At 32.8% G+C, this 21,003-nt stretch overlaps 1 protein-coding gene across 9 annotated transcripts in view; it reads right to left on the bottom strand.

The window, feature by feature from the left end:
• Window positions 1-21,003, bottom strand: part of LOC118188395 (semaphorin-1A-like) — a 905,788-nt gene that overhangs the window by 296,663 nt on the left and 588,122 nt on the right. The window lies entirely within an intron of this gene.

Below are 21,003 nucleotides of genomic sequence, written 5' to 3'. Positions count from 1 at the left end.
CGGGGCAATGGACAGATCCAGTTTCGGTAGGAAGTGACACGCGATGCCCGAAAATCACAGCCTTGGAATGGAGATTTTAAAGGGAATCTGCCTTCTCGACATCGTTATTAAAATGGAAATTCAGCTTTCGGTAGCCAGTATGACATCTCGATGATCGATAAACTTTGGAAAGAATGAGACTCCGAATGAGAAGTCAAACAACTGGTATCATTGATTCGATGGTAGTTATACTCTTAATTTATGGTCCGGGTAGAAGTCAGCATTTAATAGGACAGACAAGATAGACACAGAGTAATGTCTCTTCGAAAAGGGTGCGGAAATGCTTTTTACTTTTATACGCACTTATCGGAAATCCATCAACCAGCACATTCCACATATATGTAGCTTCAAAATGAATACTGCACAAAAAGCTTCCTCAATGATAAGCGCGTATATACATATATATATATATATATATATAAAGGAAAAATACGCAGTAAAATGCATTTCAAAACTCAATCCAGTTGCGCTTTGAAAGCAGCAACAAAGTGGTGGTAATACTGCAAAATAAATGTTAAAAATAATTAATTCGTTTAAAATTCATCCCCAATTCACTTCGGAATAAACAAATGCAAAAACTAAAAACCAGGAGTACAGTGGCAAACTGCAAGAAAAATAGGGGGAGGAGGAGCAAAACATGTCGAAACCAAAAATGAAAAAAGAAATTTACGTAAATAGTATTTTGGTGAAAACAGAAAGTTCAGAAAACTGCCAAAATGCATTCAATTTTTTTTCAGCATTTGCTGGAATATTTTCTTGTTTCTGGTTAATTAGAATTTATATTGCGCATTTTAGTAGGACAAAGGATCTAGAAACCCAAAGCTCGTTTGTTCTGTAAATGTTTTCTTTTATCTTCCGAAAATGTGTAAAATATTTGTGCAGCACAAAACATTCACAAGAATATAAACTGACTGGCATCCTAAAATGCACTTCTTTAAAAGTTTCAAGCAACATCAATAAAACAGCAGAGTAAGAAAAGAAAAGTTTAGAAATAAAAATCAAATCAAATAACGAATTATGTCAGCCTACGCATTTAAAAATAAAAACAAGTACTTTATTCCAAATTGGAAAGGAAAAAAATCTTTTAAGCTTATCTAAAGCCTGATCAAAAACTTTTGCTTATTCTCCAGCGATGAAACACATGCCCACTGTCTCAAAGCTCCAGAAACACCCCCTGTGGAGCAAATGCGTTATTAATGAAAAGATTTACTTCGGAATTCTCGGCGCAAAATTCGATATTTCTTTTACCATTCATATAAAAGAATTCCATCAACTCGCATTCACTTTGAAACAAAATTAAATGAATATTGCCCACGGAGAATATTAACTTAATTGTAACGCCTCACAAAAATTCTCTAAAAGGAGGAAAAAGGAGAAGAAAAAAAAGCTGCCTCGGAGACCATCTATACATATATTAGTTATCAAAAGAATTTCCGATGGCGACAGAATCTTTGCAAAATGTATTGAGCGCTATAAATTGACGCTTTTCCTAAATAATAAAACAGAGCAACTGTGCGTTCTTTTCATAATTACGAACTTTTTTTTTTATTCCTTTCACTCTGCGCATGCCTTCGAGGATGGAACGGAGGGGACGTAAGGAAGAATTTGGAAAGGGGGCAGGAAGAACTCATAATCAATTACCAACCATGTCCAACGTAAAATTGGGAAAATATTCATTGTAGGAAGAGAAAAATAACAATGAAAAAAAAAAAAAGCTGGCGTGTTGTAAAAATGTCCTTGTTAGCGACGTGCGCTTTTAATTTACGACTCGAAGGGGTGATGTGATTTATTAAGAAGGAAGCAAGAAAAGATTCAAGTTCCCTTTGTCAGAGGCTACGTATCGATTCTCCCTTTCACCAATATTGGAGACGCGCGCCGAAATGAAATGACACAGATTGAATTTAAAGTGAAAATGTATTTTGGGACACTGCCTAGGAAGGATAAAATTGAATAGATTAATTTTCAGCTTAAACGGAGAATTAATTTCGTCCAACCGATTACGAATTTATAATATAATTTTGCAAAATATTTGAAGTTCAAATACCTAAACCTTCTCACAACAATACCTCATCTAAATTACAATATACTGCATATTTTCATTTTAATCATATTTCTTTATTATGCTGTAAGATATTTTCTCTCTCCTTACAATCCTTGGTGTAATTGAAAGCAAGTGCGGCTAGCAATCATGAGTTCGAATCCCTTAGAAGATGTGCCCTGCTCCCATAAAAATTTAAATGTCTGTACAATACATCAGTCTTCTTCTAGTAAAATACATTTTCCTTCACGGTATTTCATTTCATTTTCCATCATTATCTAAGAATTGCGCTATAACACTGTTAGAAGGCTTCCTACATTCTTATTTTTTTCCATAAAATTCACAGGTTTACAAAACCTTTCCAATCATGCAATGGATCTGTAATAACTGGGGTACTTTTACACCGTGCAAACTTCCTAAGCAAACACCTTGCAACTGTCATTTTCTATGCTACACAGTAATAAAAGTTTCTGATGCTGAGCTAACACGAACCTTTATTCTCTAAATAAATAAGTATCCGTATCAGAATTCCTTCTTCAACCGCAGGTCAAGCTAAACAACTCGTCAAAGTAAAATAATAGCCAGCCAAACTTAAAATATTTTTATTCGCGCATAAAATAATAATGTATCGAATTACACAAAATGACATAGCTGGAAGAATTAGATCTCTCATTCTTCAATTACAATCAGGCGCTAATTTCTCCATTTTAACCTTGTTCCCTGCTTTTCTGAGCAAGAAATTAAGTTCATACTTTAATTTTTTAACAATAATAATAGCAAAGCTCAAAATCAGGATTTTATTTTTCGTTTAATACTTGGATTCAGAATGCGACAAATTGGCCATAAATCGAATTGTTAGCCATATTTCTCTTTGTATGTTCTAATAACTACCATTTGTCTGAGATACATATATAAATCAAGAAGATGTTGATGTTCCGTTTATCTTTGATTCAGACGTAACCAAGCAATAAAGCGTATTAGAATCTTTGATGGTCTTCTTAAGTATGGACTTCTAGGAGACTTCTAGGTGATGACAGCATGAAAAATATACTTTTCATATTTACTGCTACGAAAAAGAATCTAATAGTCTTCATGCATTATTCACACATCGTATTTATGTTACATTACAATTAGAAACTTATGTGATGTTTCTCGAAGTATCAGTTATTTAGTCGAGTTCATTGACTTTTAAAACCAACCAATTAGCACGTAATCTGAATGCACTGTATGCAATTTATAACAATCTTTCCGAAATCTTTATCTGTCGTGTGTCAAATGGCGCAGTACATATTCTCAAAGTTGTGATTTCTAATGTCAAAATACACTTTTGGAATGCATCCCAAGAGATTGCAACAGCTTAAACTCAGAGAGCCACTACAAAAGAATGAACACTGTTCCTCACGACAAAAGTGCCCGAGGTTATATGAAAAGTCCTGAAAGAGGCAGCATCAAGCTTTCCTTGCAAATTTCACGATTGAAATCCCAATTTCATCCATTAGAAGTATATATCGAATTGCAGAGGTGCAGGAATTTGTTGAAGGCCTCAAGGATGAGAATGAGAATACAGAATCAAGGTAATCTCATAAAGATTTATTTAAAAAATTTGGCTACTGCAGAAACTTCATGAAAATTTTAACTAGTATTAGAAGCCGACAGACTTCTTAAGTTATTTGGAAGTGTTATTTGGAATCTCAGAGTCAAGAATTATAAAATGGGATTTTAGTTTCGTTCATGAGGTATTACGACTCAAGAGAGTTGTGAGTACTTTAAACAATTTTAAAGATTTTAAAATAGAATAAGCCGCACTTTCTGAATTTTCAATTAATGCAATGAAAAGAATAGAAACGTGGTAAGGTTATTTTAGTTTATATATTCTGTTTCTGAATTTCCAATTAATGCAATGAAAAGAATAGAAACCTGGTAAGATTATTATAGTTTATACGTTTTCTGTTACATTTGTTCCAGACTTTTATTTTACTTATGGTTACGCATCACAAATTGAAAAAGTACGCTTGAATATTAAACTCAGTGCAGAATTTATCTTTTCTGAAAAGTTTTAAATTTTTAATTTGAAGCTCTGGCTTATATAAGTCTTAAGCATATAAAATTAAATTTTAGTTTAATCATATTTGTACTATATAATCTTAACATGCAGTATACATTCCGAAGCATACCTTAACATTACATTTTTATGTTTAGAGTACTTACGCCCAACAAAAATGGGCTTTTTATATATAGTTTACTGAGAATTTTTTCAAATTATTCAGAACATGCGTGCATAATTTTAAAATATCAAATTTGCCTTATAAAATGACGACTTTTTTACCTCGTAAGAACTAATATCAGTATTGCCTTAGAATATACATATATTTTCCGCAAGTCGATTTTCGACTAGAAAAAATACATACAGAAATACAATATTAAATCGAAGTGCATCAGTTCTAATTTATCTCTTGCAATGTATATATGCATAGAAAGACTTCCTGAATACCGATAACTGGCAAAATTCCAATTTTGGCAAAGATCGTTTTAGCTTTTTCAAACAAAATCACTGGCAATCAAAGATTTCTATTTAACAATTACCAGTTTTTTCCGCTTTGTTATTTGGAAAGCATCGTTTGTTAGCGAAAATTGTGCGAACGATTTATTCAGTGACGTCTGGATATGATTCAAAAGGCATCGCTAAAGATACCAAGTATTTACTTCTATAAATCCTCACGATGGCACTTCAAGTCATTCACAGACTGAAACTCTTCCAATGACACTTCAATATTTAAACAAGGAAGTCCGAGAGCTCTCCACTGACGCCGATAACGAGAGGATACAAAAACTTCAGAATGGGAAATATCAGTATAGATGACGAGGACATGTGGGACATCAATCGTCGTCCTCTTGCCCCTCGGCTGGAGGATATCAGACTTTGCCTGCTGGTGACTCAAGAGGATATTAATGGGAAATATATATCCGCGACATTTTTTCCCTCTCCATCTTCTTCTTCTTCGTAGTCAAGACGGATCTTTTGCGAAGGCAATCGATACAGAGGGTCGAAATTCAAGATAGCAAAGAAAGGGCATAATTTAAACCGGGCATTACGGTGCCTGATGATAAGGACCCTTAGAATCTACAGAGTGTTTGAGGAATCTTTGTTCCCAAGACAGCCAGCTCATCCTCTTGTGCGTGCTATCTATACCCAGGGATTGATTTGTGAAAGAAGAGACTGACGGTCTTACAGACGCAACGGCCAAGGATTGCACTCCGTAAAAACTCTGGGAAACAATATTGAGGAATCAAGGACACAAAATAATGCATGAGAAGTGAATTACCATTTCCTTGCATACAGTGCAAAATTTACGAGTCTTAATACTATAAGAGAACCTTATTTAGCTAAACGTCGCTTAAGTGAATCCCGTTTCATTGAAGTGGAAACGAGTGGTTATAATCATTAAAAAGGATAAACTTGAAGCTGCCAGACAAACAGAAAGAAATGCTTAATAAAGCCTTCTGAGGTAATATTTTATTTATATATTGTATTGTTTAAGCATAAAGTACTTTACTGCAGTACACCATTGCCCTATTTTTTTCTTAAGAAAACGGTTAATCTCCATCAGCAGATATGCAACTCATTGAATATTACTATAATATTTATCACTTTTACGAATTGCATGTTTAAGTTAATTAATTAAGGCAGAGCTCAGAGGACTATCTGCCTAAGGTCAGGGTTGCTTTTGTGGAGGACTTTCTAAGAGAAAATGGTCTATTTACTTTACGCATCGAGAAAACTATGAAAACGCCCTTTCGCAGAGAATATATCCTGATCGATCGATCGGTATTTAGGGAGCTTATTCGCTCGGCCAATGAAACGCCAAATATTTCAAGAAAAAAAGGAAAGCGATTATCACTCATTATTTTAAACAGCACTGGCATTTGAAGTGTAAGCCATGCTCTCAGTTCACAAGCATTACAAGTGAAAACATAATGTTAAAAAGCACGATGTATGCAATTTAATTATCGAACAATGAATATTTAAGTTTTCCATTCCAAAGATTTATTCATAATGTCAGATAATGATGCTATTTGCTAATCTATATACTTTTTACAGGATTGTTTTGAAAACTAAACTTTCAGTTGCTGCAAAAAACATACATAGTCTTTTAACATATTTTAATGACCGAAATTACTAGAAATCTATTTAATACATTGAAACAAATAAACGTGACAATTCTTATGTTATTTTTTGTTATAGACTTACTCAACGAAGTCCACTTAAACATTTCGACATCAATAGATAAGCGCTTATTTTTCCGCTATAAACTTTGAGCAATCATACTAACTTTGTATTCCCCTTTTATATGTTTCTCCAGGACTTTAGACACTTACATTTTATACTTTTTGTACTTTTACAGGCCGTTCCCTGCACCTAAATTTCACTTGCGACTCATTTGACTTCTTTAATTATTTCGGAAGGAATAATGATACGTTTTGCATCTTAAAAATAAGTTTTTATATTTCCTGCGCTTATTTATAGAATCTTATGACCTTATCCCGTCTTATATAAGCACATACATTCTTAAGTAAATTTACTTTTATGAACACCACTGCGAATTAAATATTCAGGATACTTTATCATCTCTGCTATCTTATAATTACTTAAAAATAGTTCTAAAATTATTAAACGTTTTAATACAAGAAATAGTTTACAAATCGAGCAAAATTTACTTGATTCATAACTGTACGCTTAAGTACAGGCAGGAAGAAAAATGCAAGACATCGAAACAAAATTATTTTCTCATTAATTTTAATTGAGACTTCCCTTCGGTATAAAAGAGAAATGTTCCTAATCACTTCCGTAACGACTTAGATGCCAAAAAAGATGACGACCATTTTGAAGCCTCATTTCATTTTTGAAGCCATCTAATCAATGGGAAGAGGGGAGAAGTATCGTATTGGGCTTATTCCCCAAATTGTGTTTTAAATATATGTAGATATATAAGGAAATATAATGAATACGAATACGAACACTTAACTATGATTATTTCAGTAATCATTTTAAACGAAAATTGATATCTACATCTGCACAGCTATTGTACCAGAATTATCCACGATGCTTTTAAGAAATATTAAAAACATAAAATGAAATTAGCATTACTAGAAAAGAAATTTGCTAAGAATTTGCTGAAATTGCTTTATGAATGTGCGTTTATTTTTACCTGCATATTTCAAAACTACTTTTTTTATTTTTTGAATTTAAAAATTTAATTTATCTTATGTTTTTTCCTTTTGCTTTACTTATGGTTTTGAAATTTTGCATTATATTTGCTTTACTTTTTTTTTCATCCTCAGTTCTTGCAAGTTGCTGTTGGCTGGTGGATGCGCAATTTGTTTTCAATTTATTTTCTTTTTAATTGCGCATCTGTTAGTACAAAAAAAAAAAAAAAAAAAAAAAAAAAACATGCTTTTCCTTTTGCATTTTTCAACTACCCTGCATTTGATTATTTTTACAATCTTTATATATAAAGAAAATTCCTTTTATGAAGAAATTAATCTTAAACGTACCACTAAATTCTTTCATCAAACATTTATTGCGATTTGTTATAAATTCTTTCATTTACTGATTATTTACAGTCATCAATAGTTATTATAATGTGCAACAGTAGTTATTTTCCAGTATTCTTATAAGAAATGTAAACATATGTTATCGCCTTACAAAAAGATAAAGGAGAAAACTAATTACATCGTGTAAAGAAATAAGCACAGTTCTAAACAGATAGATCCATAAAAGTATTTAGAATATGATAGCACGATTCGCATCATTTCTTTTAATGTAACTCATGATTGTTTTGATAGGATTGTCGGTATCTTCTTTAGAATGCTTTATTTTTATGATGATTTAAAGTGAGTGTGCACTTTATCCTCCAGTTATTTCTGAGTAGTTATTAGGCTATAAATATTTTGCAAGCATACGTAACCATCGAACTCTAAAATGAGCACTATGATATCAAATCAACAACAAAGTGACTGCTTCCTTAAGTAGGGAATCTCGAATTATTGATGCTTCACTTTTGATTACCTGACTAGAAATACTAACTAGCAAACAAAATTCTAAATGTCTACTATAAACTTATCTTAGCAGATTTATTTTATTCAGAAATTCCGTGCACTAGTATTTACATTATTCTAAATAAATTGAAATTAAGTGCATGTTACGAGATTATCTTACGGAGATAAAAACATATTTAGAATTATTTATTTATATGTATTAATCATATTTCAAAACTTTGAGTCAACAAACATTCAGTTATCTTCTGACGTGAAATAAAAATGCATAATATTTCGATTTTGGTTTTAAAAAACTTGTTGCCACACTTGGAAATAAAGTAGCTCTGAATGAATATGAACTACTTTTGAACTGGTTACGAGATTTCATCATTTTCAGAGTTCAATTTTTGCACTTCAAACAACATGAGATCCACACAACTAAGCGAAGAAACTATAAATAGATGCAAAATATTGCTGCAATATCTCGACGATCCCTCTTTTCAGCCAGGGCGGAGAAAAAGAGAAAGTTCGAAAAAGTGGCAAAGAGTCCACGGACCAGTGAAGCGACGCCCTTTAAAGCCAGGGCGACAGCGCGTAACAGCGGTAGCCTACCCGTAAAAGAGCCCCACCGGGAATGACTTTCCCCCTCATATCTCGGGCTCAGCCCCTGCACTTTGGAAACGCCAGGTGGCCCAGAATGCTTTCGAGATCTTTTTTTCTTTCCATAATCCAGTTTATATATATATATATATATTGTACGCTATATTTCACTTTCAGGTTAAAAGTTGGGTCTTGTATGGCCCAAAAGAGTTTGGAATTACGGTTGAAATATTCCGCATGGAGAAATATTTTGGGCTGTTTATTGGTTGGAGTTCGAGTTCATTTCTTTTCCTTCTGAAAGTCGGTGGGACATCGTTTGAGTTTCTTAGCACCATTTAGAAAATACAAGGACAGCACAACGCGCCAAAAATCTCTGTGTAAAGGACTGAAATTATAAAAATCAGAAATGCATCGATAACCATAAGACGCATCTACACACATAGCCTTTATTTATTTTATTACTATTATTAAGAAACATTTCCTTAGTTAGTATTTACTTAGAAGAAACAGGCTTATTTACTATCTTCACTCATTTGTGTTTTCAATACACTGAAAGAGGTTTTCATGGTAACTCGAAGTTTTAACATCATTTCTATTATTCCTTCAATTTTCTAATAAACTCTGTACCCACTTAAATTTCCTTAATATCTTCCTTCTAATTGATGCTTGCTTTATTTTATTATCGGATTTTACCTACTGCTTGGCTGTAAGTTAAGCGATATGATTAGCAAGATAAAAACATCTTGATGAGAATTTGGGGAAATTCTACTGTTCAGTTCATCCAGCAGGAAGTTTTCATTACGTTTAGAGCATACATTACAGTACAATAAAAAAACTGTTTAATAGTTTTTAGTACTTGGAAATAGTATCATATATATAGACGAAATACTATGTCGCCATAATCAAATCTTATTAAGAAGCATTAGAATTACATTATTAAAACTGGATTAATTAATCATATAGGAGTTCACGAGGGACGTATCAACTCAAAGAGCTGAAATACAAGGACTTTGTAAAAGCCACTGGCTCATGTATAAATTACATATGAAAATAAGCATGAATACCTGAAACATTTCTAATTTTTCGTCACCCTACAGTCGTCGTCTGCTTAGACTTAATTACAAAGAGAAACTTAGCATCATAAAAATCAGCGCATGTCGAAAGTAGTTTAATTTTTGAATGTGCAGAAACAGATATGAAGGAACATTTCATTGATACGTTTTGTGCCTTATAGTTGCCTATATGCATATTTGTTAGCTGAAAATAAAAATACAAGCAGATAAATTAATTTTGGAAATTGGATCCAAAGTGATTAAATTATTGTATAATAATAATAATAAAATTATTATACTGTTTACAATTTTTTGATGAAATTCTCGGCAAGTTATATATATTTCTGAGACTTTTACCGGTATGACAACATCTGAACAAAATTAGACAAAATCTTGGGTAAAAATGTAACTAGCAATATTAAGATGGAGTCGTGTATTTCTGTGCTTGTAAAAAGTTTTTAAAAAGTTATTAAATTTTACTTCAAAGAACCTGCAGTTTTTTACGTTAAGAACCGTTATTAACTGTAGTTTAAGAAAGTGTTGGAAGAATTACATCTCAGTATGGAATATGGAATGATGATGGATCGTTTATTCAGTCTTTTCCAAATAATTCTTAATCTTACCTTCGAGTAGGATATAAATATAGCTTGAGTGTCAGTGTTCAAATATTTTGTGCATTTACTAATTTTACAAAATGTTTGGAGGTTTGGATTCCTTTAAAAATAGGAATTCAGGCTTTCTATGCCCAGTTTTGAAATTAAATATTCTTCATGCTTTCAATAATCAAATGATTAAGCTCAAGATTCGCTTTAGAAGCAGAATGACATCAAAACTCTTACTAGAATTAACAGTCTCTCATTTCATTCCAAAAATCTTTCGATGAGAATAGGCAGGAAAAAATTGCTATTCTAGTCCAAAATAAGGCTTTGATAACATTGTTCGGAAACTCTTTTATTGTTAAAAAAAACTGTAAGCTTCCAGAGTTTATATTACGCTCAAATAGGCGTTTCTTTCATTTATACATACATGAACGTTTCAAAAGCATTTGGGCTAAAACTATTTAGAAATAGCATATCTTTAGAATTTCCGATAGACAGTGTAACATGCTGGAGATAAAAATAATTTATTCCGCACAGTGTGCTGCCACTCCTCCCTTTGAAATCGTTGAGTTTTTTTAATTAAAAATTCGTTAAAGTTTTAAAAATATGAAATGGATAATAAAACAAATTCAAAATTTAAGATTCGGGCTTCCAGATGCCCATATACGGGTGGGCGACTACGTTATTCAAAATTTGATTGCGCTAGATGTTGTCGTTTTTTTACAATGCGAGAAACGTACATACATTTATGCAGATTCTTCATTATTTAAATTCTTTAAATATAATAGAGGGCGATGACATTTGGTGGCAAAAATTTGAAAAGAGATACAGCCGTTCATATTGATTCGAAGCAAAATGCTGTTTCGAGACTAATAATAGCCCTTCTGGGCTAACGCCCGTTTGGGCTAAAAAAGAAAAACTTCAAGATACGAGAACAATGTCTGAAATATTCAAAGAGGCTCATTCGGGGTGGGGGGGGGCAAATGAATGAAATTATATAAGAAATATTATGCTCCTGATACATCTAATTCTTGCATTAATTAGAGTTAAAAATTTACTATTAAAATCAAAATTATTTAGCCTGAAATTAATTTTTCCTATATTTTAGGCATATTCTACCTAATTTACACACCTTATGAGCTGCAAATCAAGTTCAACGTGTGAGGTGGGGTACATGTACTATGCGTCGGTACAATTAGGTACAATGCATAAGGTATAATCCTGCAGAATTATGTCTTAAATTTATGAGATATCCTTATTATTTGTGATAAATAAAATACGGTCATCTATAAAAATTTGCTATTCATGTTACTCTTCTCCCCTTAAAGCCTCAATTTTTTTCACATATAAAATAGTTTCAATTCACATATAAAATATCTCACTGACCAATTAAGCTAAAAAACTCATAAGCGCGTAAAAGATGAAAAACGAAATATGTTAATCAAGGTTAAATTGAAAAGTATGGAGGAAATCACTCGAGTTTTCTCGGACGAATTATCTGAAGCTAAGCACTAGTTTAGATAGCTCAATCAGAAACGAAAATCTTAGATCTTAAATTCAAATTTTTGCCAAAGTTTGCTTCTTTATCAATAATGAGCCTTTTGGCAGATTGAATTCTTAGAGGAATAAAAGACTCTATCCATTTGTTGCATTTGGTAGAACTCATACAGAAAGGATAGTGTTAAAACGGTCACCTGCCGGATTAGTTAGTTATGAGTGCTAAGAGTACAGAGTGATCCTCATCCCGTTGTAAAAATCTCAGATTCGAGATAAAAATTTGAACAGAAATTATATGATGGCGTTAGGGGATAGTAAGTTCCTCAGCAAATAGGTCCTAGGTAGAAATCTTAGTCGGTGCTTGAATGTTTTTACAAGTAGTAGAACAAAAGAGACAAATATTTTTAGAATAAATTTTTCTCTCCTAGAATACACAATATTGTATGCATTCTCTATGTTAAATAATTATCTAACTATAAAAATATAGATTAATACAACGCATTTCGATAAGAAATGAAGAATTTAATTTAAGAAACAATCAAAACCAACACATGAACCCAAATGAAATCAAATACAAAGGAAATTTTTGTAATAAGCCCGAGAACTTAATGAAATCATATATTAAAAACTTTTATCCTTTATTTTTCAGTGTGATATTAAAAATCACAATCGTTTTAAAAAAAAGTAATGTTTCGCACTCAAATCAAAAATAAAACAAGTTCACGTAACTCCGTAAATGATTTCATAAAATTTAATTTCGTTGAAGAGTGAAGCATGAAGAAATAAAATGTGCCTTTGTCCTCAATGCTAACGGTAAAAGGAAATTACCGTTACTGAATCGATGAAAGGGAGTTGCTGAAATGGACCTCGTTCAATTTCTATTGCACGTGAAATTCTGAAGACATGGGTTTCCGTTGAAGGGTAATACTCAAAGAGCAGATAAGAGCGCTAGAAGGAAAAACCTGAGTGAAAGGACTTAAGGAAAACATAACGGGAGAAAGGAGCCTTTCAGGTTCCATTCCCTTCGCTTCAATGACGCATGAAAGTTCTACTCAGATGGAGATTTTTGTCCTGAATGTTCTCTCCGTCAAAGCATTTGAAGCACGTCTGTCTCGGATGGTTGATATTTGTAGCTTTGTTACTAAAACATTCCTAAGCAAAACCGTTATTGTGATTCCAACAGAAATATGGGAAAAGAACACAAAATTCTACCAATTCACTCGATAGCGAAATGATGACATATCAACAGTAGTTTAAAAACAATAATATGCCAAAAATGGTTAAAATAGTAAAACTATTATACTTAAGAAGTGATTAAAACAGTAAATGGATATGTTATGTTATGTAGAACTGAAGGGGCCACCTTTTATTTAGCCTAAGTAAGTAGGTATTAGCTCCATATACTAACTAGAAAACCAACAATTTTTTTCCGGCGTCCTCGAGTCGCGATGAAATTGTGACTCCAGCCAACACTGCAAGTTCTGCTACCGCCAGCGTCTTTAAGGGCACTCCTACCTTTCAGTGTTAAATTAGCTTAAGTAAAATGTATTACATTACATGATATACATAGCGGTACATAGTTGTACAGGTGAATTTCATGGCATTCATGTTTGAAGACATTATATATTGCAGTAGATACAGGCGTGATGTTCCCATGTTACAAATCAATTATTCAAACAAGATCTGTGTACATCAATGTTTAAGGAGACATGAAAAATTAGCTATGCCCTCGCCGAGATTCGAACCTGGACTTCTCGAAATACACGCCAAGTGTGCTACCGTTACACCAGGAAATTATGCTGGGAGGAGGTAGAAAATATCTTACATTCTCTCCTTTTTAAAGGGCAACTAGGGATTAGGGGACCCAATGGCCAAATCCTAGCGGTGACGAATTACTGTCAACCATCTTTTAGTTCAGGCGTCACTGTTTAACATTAGGTCAAAATAACCTAATGTCATCTTTCAGTTCAGACATTAGGTTATTTTGAAGCAGGGGACATGAAACTTTAGCAATGCCCTCCTCAGGACTCGAACCTAGACCTGTCGAACTATGCGTCGAGTGTACTACCGTTACACCACGAAGGAACGCTGGAAGGAAGGAGAAAATACCTTATAGCGTAAATTACTATATTCTCACTTTTCACGTAATATATAATTTTAAATCTGAATTTATAAGACTGTAAACATGGTCGAATCTTTTTTAGTCGCCATGCGGATAATTTATCATTCCGCTTATTACATAGCTTTTTAGAAATATGAAAGTGTCTGAGTAATTCCTCTATATTAACTCATTCAGGGAGAAAACTTCCCTTATTATATCATTTTGAGCCCATCATATTATTCTGCAAACATTTCCTTTTCTCACAAACCACAAAATTTTCAAAAACTAATTGCGCTTTGGCAAATACTTTCGAAAAATTTTATGTTTAAGTAGCTCTCATACATAAATGGGTTTAGTCATTATGATGCTTGAAGAAACTAAATATTATTAGGCTCAGAGGAGGTCTTGGTGCGGCGTTACCGGTGAGAGAGGCACAGTAAAGAGGTATTGAGAAGCAAATGGGCAATAAAAATGCGCTTGTAAAATTCAGTTGCTTTAACATTTTGACATAAACATATAAACATTCAAATATTACATTAATATATATTGACAATAATAAAAAAACATTACGTCAGTAATTGATCTTCAACGTGTGTAGGTCCACGTCGCATGCCGATTTACTTTATATTACAAGAGAAATGGAAGGTACAAATTACTAAGCTAATGTTCTGAAAAGAATAGCAGCAAATCTGCACTTTCAGTGATATACAATACGCGCCCAAATACAGCATGCTTTTTCGATATCTATGTCTAAGCATGCCCAGGCAGAAAATGCTCGTATTATACGTTACCTGAAAGCGTTTTAAAAAGACTAATCGTTATCATTCGGTTTATTTAATGTCTACAAGACACATTCATGAGTCGGTGTCTACAAATCACAATCATCAGTCAATGTCTAAACATCACATTCAGATTCTTGCATTAATCACATTCAAAAGGTACAGATAAATAAATGTTTACAACTCACAATCGTCAGTCAGTTACTCTCCAATACATTAATATTACAATATTAATATTAGTAATGATACTTACACATTATTGTTGCAAGAGTAAGAAGGCGTTGACATAATCGAAGGGGACACTCATCAAAAGAAAAAAACGTCCTTTAAAAAGGCGGTGTCTAATCAAGAAAAGTCGGGAAACCACGATATACAATAATTAATTGCTAGAAACAAGCAAATTTCGAACTAAACAGATGAAGATGCGTCAGAAATGAACAAGCAAACCAAAAGCTATCATAATGTGCTCTTTGAAGTCGAAATTAGTTTCGATGTAACGAAAAGAGACTGAAAACAATAAAGTTATTTATACAAAATGTCGATAAGAATATATTTATTTCTTCAAAGAATGAAATGCTAGACATTATAACTCAAGTTTTAGACGAAAAGCAGTCTTCTCTTTTTAAATTTGAAAGAGATAATTAGAAAGTAGGTTCAGGAAAACCATCAGCTATGAAAACTTATAATACATAGATGCATGAAGAATCTATACTCTTTCGATGAATGATATAATAAATGCAAAAGAATATATTGTGATATATTTTATGCTCAATAAAGAAAAAGGAATATATAACTAATTCTACATATAACTACAGTAACACAGAACAGAAAAGAAAGCAAGTAAATTATTTTTTTTAATTTTATTTATATTTTTATTTAATTATTAATTTCGCTCTATTATCTTCACTTTTTTAATTATTACCGCTAAATGTCATCATCTTGTAATATTTTAAAAGAAATAATATATATATTTCAAAAAAAGAAAAGGAGAAGAAAATCTGAAAGGATTCATATTTTAACGTTGCACGAGAGCCTTTCATAGGGTTTTTTAATGTTTTTCTTGAACTTGTAGTGTGACTGTTTGCGTTTTGAGTGTGACTGCCTGCATTTTGTGCTTTTTCTGTTGAATTTTATTTAGCATAAGGACTTTAAGCTTCCAACACATAATTTTATTCCTTGATGACTAATTTTTAGGGCACATCTTCTATTACACATCATCGTTATCGGTGCAATATGCACCCCCTCAATTTCATATAACTGGTCATATCACACAATGTAGCAAGTGGAAAAACAAGCAGCACGTAAGAGCACAGCGAGAGGAAGGTAAGAAGGTAAGTGCACATTTAACAAAGCGGCATTTATAGAGTTGGTTCTTAGCTGAAATTTTGATATGTGATTAGATAAAAGCTGTTGCACTGCAAAATTAATAAGATGGAATAATGCGAATTAATTCTGAAATGACGCACATTAGATTCATATATTAGTAGCTTTAGGACAGAGAGGGAAGAATCCAAATTAAAATGACTGTTGCTATACATATTTGCCAGATTAAATTTTGAATTCAACATGAAAATTTCAAAAAAAAAATATTTTTAAAATTCCGATTTTAAAATCACCTATATGTGCCATTTTGCAATCAAACAGAAGGACGAAACATTACCAGGAATTGATTAGGAAGCTATAAAATTTGAAAAGAAAGACTGCTAATGAAATATTATTTACACTATTCAGTACGTGGTAGTCACTTGAAAAGAAATACTGATTTTGGATAAAGACAGAATGAAAGGCTAGTTTGAAATCCTCCGCCCACTCTGTTAGGTAACGCAAAATTGTAAGGCAGCAAATGCGATGATCTCAGAAACCCCCACCCTATCACTAAAAAAGTGCAACACGCCCTGCTCTTCATATGACAGAGGGGAAAGCTTAGGCATTCAGGAGCAACAATGGCACAAGTACTTAGCAGTTCAGATTCATAACTATAAGTTCTCTTGCATAGAGTCAGATACCATATTTCTTTAATGAATACAAATTTCCTATGACCGAATATTTCTTATTATATTTATTCATAAAACACTTTTCTAACAAAATTTTTCCTCAGAATTTAATTAAATTAGCATTTATAATATATTTCACACTAGTATTTGAATACGTGCTTTATTTTATACGTGTTTTCGTAAATAGATTTTTTTTATTTACATGCCTTCCATGAAGTGGATTCATACCTTTAAACATTTTCATTTCCTGCTCATTTAATTTCCTTGCTCATTAACATTTTTATCTTTCTGCATTTGTTATATTTTCCTGTTGCATCATACTACGCATTAAATAAGTTTTGCTGAAGTTTTTAGTTTTAATATCTCTATTATCAAATAATGAAAATAGTATTGCAAGAGATTTGAGTGCAGGGAGGAATCAAGCAATAAAATTGTTCTTGAACAATAATCTGTTAATATATATTATTATGGATTTCTGTTGTATAACTAATTTAATATACACATTTTAACTTGGTATATGGTCAAGATTTTACAGGCCTTTTTTGTGAAATTATCTTACGTATGATTTAATGGTTTTGGAAATGATTATACTACAGTTCCAACATCATCATCAAATAAAATCAAAAGCCTTTTAAATTAAATCGCTAAGTTAGAAAGTGTTTAATTATTAGCATAAAGACTTTGAGCTTTTTAATTTACCTTTACTGAAGCTATATCTTGAACCTCACATCTGTACCAATTTTAGTTCTATGTAAGTCTCTATCAAACTGTTCTCAATTCTACGTATGGTCTTTTTACAGTTGCAATTTTTCAATGGATTTTTATTTTTTATTTCTTGGCAAAAAGAAAAACATTAACATTGTCAATTATTTTAGTTCAAAGTTTTTACATTTACGCACCCGCAGTATCCAAAAGCATAAAAAATATATTAAATCTGAATTTATCTACAGGTTTGTGGTCATTTGTCATCATGCTTACATTGAAAAGGTACTGCCCTGTGAGGAATTTCAATTGCAGACTTAAATTCTGATTCTTCATCTATTATCTGCATTATCATTATTTTTTCTCTCAGTTTCAAGCGCATTCAATAGTATATGTATGTTCTCTGTTCCAATAAAATACTTCTACCTTTCAATAAATTATAAAATAAGTTTACTATTCATATTTTATCTTAGAAGTGTTTGCCGGTGACATTTTGTTTTTGGTAAGAATATGGTGTTAAATTAACAGGCAAAATATACACTTAAAATATCCCGTTTTAAAGCAAAAACGTTTTTCTTCATGCTATATTTTTAATTAAAATTGTTATAATTCATAATTTCACTAGAGAAGGGAAGAACATCGAATTATTCTTCGGAATATTCTCCATCAAGATTGGCAAGGGACTTCCCCGTTCTCAATGTAAAATCCGCTGCCGCGTGCTGCACACTGAGTAACGCTCTCGGTGAACTAAAAACTGATAATTATTCATGGCTTTATCCCCGGATGATGTTTTGTGAGCATTAAGAACTACATTCCTGTCCATAAATTAAGGATAATTCAGAACCATATATAAATCTAACGGAAATGTAAAGTAAAAATTTCACCTGCAAACTTATCGCTGGCATTATCCTTAATTTAATGGACATGAGTGTATTTGGCCAATTTATATGAAACTAAAACAGAAACGGTAGATCGGTAGTCTGAAATTTCTTTGATCAAAAACCACAGAATGAAAATAAATAAATATAAAATGCTTGCACTTCACATATGCTTGAAAAAACACTAGGTCGAAGATGATGGAAAGTTTAGCAGAGAAAAGATAATTTGAAGTACTACAGGTTAAGATTTAAATTCAAATATTGGTTTGACTAACTTGTACGACCAAGTAATAGTCATAGGAGTGATAAAATCTAAAGTAAATTAAGTTCTAAATTTCTGAAGTTCATTTAGCGTATTACGAATATCGACAGTATATAATGAGGTTTGTTAATCACATGAAATTTTAGCAACTGTGTCTAGATAAATGGTGATCATATGTATATAATAACGATACATATAGTTATTGCGCGTTCGAATACCCGCTGACATTTGATCCCTTTGCAGCAAAATCATATGAAATCATGACAAAACTCCCTAGAATGGCTCTTGAATACTTGTACCAAGCATAATATACAGCAAATTATTCATATTACTTGGGTACCAAAATTCATCGCGAAGATATGTGGAATAAAATTAATAAATTAATGAAAGTTAATGTTAAATGTTAGCAACAGTTCGACCAAATAATGCAGTGCGTAATCAGTGCCTGTAGATATGTTACCATAGTGAGAAACCGGAACAGTTTGTAGAGTTCCTCACTTTGGAATTCTAAGTTAATGTTGGAACTTCGAATAATTCAAAGTTCAGATTTTGAGCGTGAAGGTGCAGTTGCCCCTCGCTCCCTATTTTTAACTTCGCTATTTTTTCTTATCCTTTGTGTTACATGTTTGATCAGATAGCCTGTCTCAGTAAAAGTAGGCGGCCAGTGTAACTCTAATTAAAAATCCGGTTATAACCACTTGCAGTGCTGATATGGACCACGTGTATCTGAGACTCCTTCCCCCCTTTATTTTTCTTCTTTCTAGCTGCCCTCGAAATCGATTGAGTGTTTCAATATACTTACGCTAAATACAAGGTTGTTTTTACGATTTAAATATATATGACTCCATATTTTAGTAAATAGATTCAAACTTCTAACATTGATGATTCATTAGAGCTACAAATTTCACAGGATGAAAAATATATAGTCAAATTACAAAATTTTGTTTGAGGTACTTCATACACTCAGACCACTTTGAATGTGAAAACATTGCATAACCACACCCTTTATATAACAAAGACCATAACGCACCGTGTACTCACTAATTTGAATTACCCGCGAGAGAAAGCGAGGAAAACGAAAATAGGTGGGAGGGAATGATCAGTTAGGCAATCACGTGATACACCGTGATTGATGCCTTGGAGCGTCGTGCTGAAATGCGGGCGATTTCATTTAGAAAATAGCTGCCCCGGTGTATGAGGTACAGTGAGACTTAATTAAAAAATCGTTCTCTTAGGAACCTGCGCTTCGGGCGGATTCTCTTTTATTCTCTTTCTCCATTTTGTTTGTTTGTTTTTCTTTTCTCTTCCTTCTCATTTTCGTTTTTGTTCGGGCCAGCACGGGGGTTTCAATTAAGGCGGTTGGGAAAATACTCGGAAAGGATTTTCAGCTTTGCTTTTGCATCTAATCTTCGGCTACGAATGAAAGTTTTTGGAGGATAAAAGTTTTTTGAAAGAAAAGCGTATTTTGATGTGGAAGTTAAAAACCCGGAGCGAGTGCGTTGAATTTCGACTCGGGAGATTAAGATCGATGCATCGATTTTTCACTTTCGTGCGTTGAATTTCGACGACGCTTTCCACTGTCCATGGGGACACACAGTACAGCCTACAAGTTAAAGACATGGCTGGAAAAGGATAAGAACACACGATGGGAAAAAGTAACAATCAAGTTTAAATTAAAACGAAATAACTGAATCCAAAAAATACAGATTGTGAGGTGCACCTAATATATGTTCTATAATTGGCCATATTTACTAGAATATTTCAAGAATTACACGTTTCCATACATGTCTTCAGTGAATATCTGTCAAGCCTACTGCAATAATATGTACTCCCCATCAGATAACATATTCTTTTTTTATTTTCCAATGGCGGGCACTTGCCTATAACACACTGGCCACTCCTAAGGCCAGAAGTGGTGGCTATTTTATTGTGGAGGTGCCTAATAGGCGACCACCATTACCTCCTACAAAGGGGCAGACAATTTTACACCCATGCCTTCTCCGGGATTCAAACCCGGGCCCTTCGGTATTGCAGTCAGGCTCTCGTAATCACTCTACCGTCTGGGTGGCATAACATGTTCTAAATTACTCTTATTCTTTGGCAGCAGCCTAGTTACAATTCATCAGAAAATCGCTGATACAATTGATACACATATTCGCCATTCAATGTTCTCAGAAATGTTATTTTTATGGCATTTTTTCTGTGTCAAGTATATTCCTATTTATTCTCATATATTCCATATAGTGATGTCATAGTTTGACAAACGACACAGTTGTAATTACAAAGGTGTGTCAAAAATTAACGCAGAATCCATTGTAAATAGTAAGCACTAGATAAAATGAAATTTTATAGAAAGAAGCATCGGTCTTTTACTACCTCAAGTATACTTAATTTTTATTTTTTTTCTACTGCAAATAAGCGACGAT

This window comes from Stegodyphus dumicola, chromosome 6 (assembly GCF_044657685.1).
Source record: "Stegodyphus dumicola isolate Sdum_Otavi_A_Nest chromosome 6, ASM4465768v1".
Classification (NCBI taxonomy): Eukaryota; Metazoa; Arthropoda; class Arachnida; order Araneae; family Eresidae; genus Stegodyphus; species Stegodyphus dumicola.
The sequence above is the reverse complement of the archived record's forward strand: the minus strand, read 5'-3'. Positions and strand labels throughout refer to the sequence as shown.